This window comes from Equus przewalskii, chromosome 24 (genome assembly GCF_037783145.1).
Source record: "Equus przewalskii isolate Varuska chromosome 24, EquPr2, whole genome shotgun sequence".
In the NCBI taxonomy this organism is placed as follows: Eukaryota; Metazoa; Chordata; class Mammalia; order Perissodactyla; family Equidae; genus Equus; species Equus przewalskii.
In genome coordinates, this window is record NC_091854.1 from 2,907,323 (window position 1) to 2,913,322 (window position 6,000).

Genomic DNA, 6,000 nt, shown 5'->3' on the forward strand with positions numbered 1-6,000 from the left:
AAATGGTAGCTATTTTTATTACTCAGTCCCACCATGTAATTTTACTTATGGAAAAAAACATAGAAGTTCAAGGTTTGGGGAACTGCCCAAAGTCATAAGTCTACATTAACTCATAATATATTTGAAAAATAGTACTAAGTGTACTAAGTATCCCAACCAACACGTGACACTATTATGGGAAAATGGGCTATGAAAAGTAATCACTATTTGATTTTCCAACTAGGGATTCTCCGAATGTACTTATACTTTTTGATCTCGCCTCATATGTGACACTTTCCATCCACTTTATCATGTCAAGTGGATGGGGGCTACCCTGGTTATATATATATATATATATATATATATATATGACCCTGGTTATAACCTTTCATTGCGTCTTTCATGGTTTAGGGCAGGCGAACAATACAGCAAATTAGGTTAGGCAGTGGCAAAAGAAGGGCACCAGAACTACAGGTTGTCAGTAGGTAGTGTTTCTAGGGTGAGGAGCCAGGTGAGAGTTTGAGTGAGAAGCAAGATATGACTTCATGAGATGTGCTTAATTAACTATAGTGGAAGCTGAGGAAGGAGAAAACGAAGAGAAAGAATGAGGACAAAAGAATTCAAGAAGAGTTATGGGGATGGTGACATTTATTCTCCCATCTGCAATAGTGTTACTCACACTAGTGTCATAATCAGGTAATTAGATACCAAGTAAGGTTAGGATGCAGAAAAATCTACCAATTGCAGGGATTATTGGGAGAAACATCACGGAAAGGGAGAAAGAATGAGTTGAAGGATTTGAAGGGCTAGATGAGGTATAGAGAAAAAATGGACAACAATCCAGATGAGGGCACTGATTGAGATAAAAGGAGAATGATTTGGTTTTGGGGTAACAAGGATACTGCCTTTGTCCTTATTAGTCCTTCTGTTCTCTAGGATTGCCAACGCTGTGGCAATTGAGAATAACAGGAATAGCTGTTTATGACAAATGGACCTGACCACAAATGAATGAGCGTGAGAGCACTGACACAGTTCACCTATGCTGTAAACTACTGTCTTCAACCAGTAAAGCCACCCAACTGTACCAGACTCAAACTGATGACCTTGAGGTGAAAGCTTCTATTATCACATTTCTGATCACTAAGGCTTTCCGTGTTTCCTAAACTCCTTTCCTTAACATTCTACAGTGTGTTTTCATGGCTATAAAGTCGTACTCAGATTTGAAATGATATTTACTACTATATTGCAGAGTATTTTAACTGATGTTAGTTCAAATCAATTCTGGAGAAACTTTCCAGCCAAGGGAATTGCAAGCTAGCTGGTTGACATTAGAGGTCAAATACTCCAGGGTATGGGTCTCAAATCACTTAATTTTTCACAGCAAATTAGAAATGGGACTCCAGCTGGTGCTAAAGAATAAGATAGACTTGCTGTATAAGGACAAGCTGCTGCTTGGATTTCAAGTCTTTATATTCCTAACATAAAAAATATGAGACTCAATTTCCGTCCCCCAATCTCATTCTTTCAGAGTAAAAGCTTTCTTAACAACAGCAAAAATCTGGCCACCTGATTTCAATACATAAATCTTGCCAAGGTATAAAAATAAAATATGATTTAAACAGCAACCTGTAATCTCCTGTTGACGACCAGCTGTGCTCCTATTAGTATTAATGGAAGTTACACAGGCATAATAAGAAGGAGGGGAAAATGCCACCTTATGCTTTTTGCACACCTTAACATTTTTACAGCAAGTCTGATTACAAGGGTTTACTTGAGCGGCAATTAAACACTGATTGATTACTAAGTACAATTTGTATTCCAGGCAACATGCAAATGGCAATGAAATTCTCAGATAAGGAATGGAATAAATTCTTCTCACATCAGAGAGAGAATTACATTTTTTAAACAGCCTATGTTTTCTTATGTGCAGAAAAGAAGTTCACTATAAGTTTTTTTAATAATATATTTTTACCCAAAGACAATAAGACTTGATTCATTTTAGAAAGGATAAGTGATATGATTTCTGCAAATTGTACTTCCCACTTCACCTTCAGACTAGGGCTGTCTTTCCACAATAACAAACCATATGTGTGGAAAGCATAATATTCAGTCACAAATATACTCACTTTGGCTATAGTCACAACTATAAGCAATATTTTTCATCAGATTTTGGCATTGCAGAAATAATATCTACTTTTAAATTGAAAGTGAAGTGAAAGGTTGATTTATTAAATGTCTATCATGTGCCAGACACTATTCTAGGTGCAGGCAATACAGCAGAGAGTAAGAAAGAAAACAGTCCTTGATCACAGTTCCCATGATATGGAAGGAGAAGCTGACAATAAACAAGAATAAAAATACAGATATAATGTCAGTGTGTATGCAGTGAAGAAAAATATTCAGGAGAAAAAGGAGGACGTTGATGTGTATGGGTGCCTATGCAGCATGTTCAGGAGAAAATGAGAGAGAGAATTCAGAGCTTTGCACTTACTGTTCCCTATGTGTGGACTATCCTTAACCAACATTGCTGAATGGTCACCTGTTCTATATGATGTTGGAATTAATCCAAGGTCACCTGTTATATATCATCTTGGAATTAATCCAAGGACAAAGAATAGAAAAAGCTAAGAAGTTGGTATGGTGGATAAATAGCAAGCCCAGAGTGGCTGAAGTGAGGGACCTGGAGAAGAAGGGAGGAGATGAGATCTGAGATATAGGGATGTTCAGATATGTCAGGCCTTGTAGACCATTCTAAGGAATGAGAGTTTCACTTCAGTGTTAATGAGAACCCATGGATAGGTTTTGAATAGGGAGTGTTATGATTTAAATATGTCCTTCGACTGTCAATCTAGTTGCTCTATGTATGTTAAGGGATACATTAGAAATGTGATCTACCTTGCAATCTGTATTTTTCCTGAAAAACTGGCTGATACGTAACTGTTTTCACTTCCCAACAATGGAATGCAAGAGAAACTGCAGTTAATAATCTTGTAACCAGATATGTTTAAAAATAAGAGCCAGAAATGGTTACTCCTTAAAGTAATGTTATGAATAGCAGAGAAAGCTGTGAGAAAAGAGTTATGATGTCTATAAAATAAAAAATCAGGAAAGACTACTTGAGATCATATTGTCCAGCAGCTTGCATTTTTGGGGCAGGGGTAAATGGTTGTTTATAGTCTTTGTGCAGATTTCCATGTATAAAGACGTCACATCTTCCTTAGTAGTCCAGGCTAATATTTTATCACTTTGACATAGAGGTTGTTTTTCTTATATCCAATTAAACTACCTCATAAGTTATTAAACCCATTTCCTGATCTGATGTCAAAATAGAAAACAACACCTCACTATTGTTATTTTAAAAACCTATTTAAATAGAATAATTTATTCAAGCTTAGCTGACTTTATCTTCTCTAGGCTAAATGATCTCAAATTCTCTATCTTTCTCTATTTTTGTTACTTTAGCCAAATTTTTCTTTTTTGGGGGGATGGGGGATCTTTTTTTAATTTTTATTTTTTTTTGGATGTACATCATATTTCGAATTCTGTATACATTACATCATGTTCACCACCCGAACACTAATTATAGTGCATCCCCTCACATGTGACCCTAATCACCCCTTTTGCCCTACCCCCTACCCCCTTCCCCAATGGTAACCACCAGTCCAATCTCCAATGCTATGTGGGTTTTTTTTTTTTGTCGTTTTTATCTTCTACTTATGAGTGAGATCATATGGTATTTGACTTTCTCCCTCTGACTTATTTCACTCAGCATAATACCCTCAAGGTCCATCCACATTGTCACAAATGGCCGGATTTCGTCATTTTTTATGGCTGAGTAGTAGTCCATCGTGTATAAATACCAAATTTTTCTTATTTTCAGAACAATCTGTTGTAATGTATGAATTGTTTCTTGTATCAATGCATAACATGAGCTGTTTAGAAATTTGTGTTATATGTTTAGCAATTTAGTTTAGTTCAAATTTTGGGAGAAAGATGACATAGTATTTAACACATTATATTTGCATGAAAATCTATGAAAGAACTCATCACCTAAGCATGAATTTATTATATGTATCAACCACAAACATACATATTTACTTAGGATGTGGTTAATATATGTAGTCACATCTGTAACTTATATGTAGTCATATATATAAGATGTTTGTTTCTTACTGAACACAGAAAAGCCGTGATACAGATAATATCATTGCCCAAACATCAGGATTATTATAGGTCATGGATAGAATAGGATAGATAGATAGATAGTTTCTGTAGGGGAACATAGGTTACTATTATTCTATTTCAGGGCAGAATAGTAAGATGTAAAGTGTATTGAGTGAAGGAGTCCTGGGCAAGAATCCAGGGTCTGCCACCTTTCAGTTTTGTGAAAATACAGCGAACCTTACTATGTCTGTTTTCCCTACACTGCGATAATTAACATAAAGTTTAATGCAGTGCTTAGCAAAGTAGGAACTTTAAAAGTTCCACGAAGAAAACTAAAATGTACTCTATAAATTAAAATGCATTTAAAACAAACAAAATTCACAAATTTCTAGTATTGTTTTAATAACTCCTACCAAAAGTATTAGTTAGAAATTCCAATAAAATACATAAGCATCAGTTTCTCTATCTTTAAATTCAGATTATTGTGATGATTAAATCAGAAATTAGGTGTAATGTCCTAGGCATACGGTACATGATCAATAAAGGCAGGTATTTTTATCAGCTCTAAGTAAAATTAATGATTAAACATGCATCGTTCAACAGAGGACACAACACAGCAATGGATGATAGCTAAGGCAAGTACAGATGGGAAGGTGGCTCTGTCCATATACTCCAGTCATTCATTATCTAGCAACAACAAGTGTGGGCCAGGAAAATCTTTCCCTAGAACAATAGTGGATGCCAAGATCCTAACCGCTCAATACAATCTCTCAGAAAGAAACATTTGGTGGCCTTTAAATAGAAGGTATGATGCCAAAAGAATGCTTTTGATTCCGTATTTTTTAATCTTCAAATTGCAAATAGTTGTGTTGAAAAATGCTTCTTGACTGAAAGATGTATTATATTCTTCAGGGGGCCAAAGTCAATCCTGAAATATGTTAATGTTGTTATATCCAATGATGATGCTGAGGGGGACAAAAAAAATCATAAAGCCCTTAAGAAACAAACTTTTGTGTGTCTCAGTGACACAGATGGTTGGAATAAATTATGGGACTCAATAAAAAGCAATTCAATTTACTTAGTTTAAAATCCATTTGGACATTTATCAAAGATCACATTGTGAAATGTATTTGTGCTACTTGGAAGAGTCATACTAATCAGCATCCCCCCCTCCCACACTCCAAAAGAAAGGAAAAGAAGAAGACAAAACTAAAAGAAGTTCTTTCAATTGAAGCCTAAAACAAGACAGTTGAATTAATGAGTTCAGCTATGACTCATCTTAAGAATAAATTGAAAAAGTACACTGGGTGGGAAAATATACATACACACATAGATACACATATCACATACAATGGCATGAACATGTAATATATTAATTCTTTTAAAAGAATGCTAAAGTACTTTAGGAATGATCATTCTGTCTAAGATACAAACTATGAAATAAATGTTCCCTTGCACTCTGCAAATTGGATGGAAATATTAAAAAACAATACCATAGAGACAGTCCTGATGGCCTAGTGGTTAAAGTTCAGCATGCTCTGCTTCAGTGGCCCAGGTTCAGTTTCTGGGCGTGGAACCACACCACTCGTCTGTCAGTAGCCATGTTGTGATGGTGGCTCACACTGAAGAGCCAGAAGAACTTACAACTATACACTACTATGTTCTGGGGCTTTGGTGAGAAAAGAAGAAGAATAAAGGAGGAAGATTTGCAATAGATATTAGCAATGGGAGAAACTTCCCTCGCAAAAAAAACAAAAAACATGAAAATCACCATACTTTGATAACATTTTCAATAGATGGAGAAGAGACTGCTCAGAATACTTAAAAAAACAAAACTAATAAAACTCTTTGTATGTA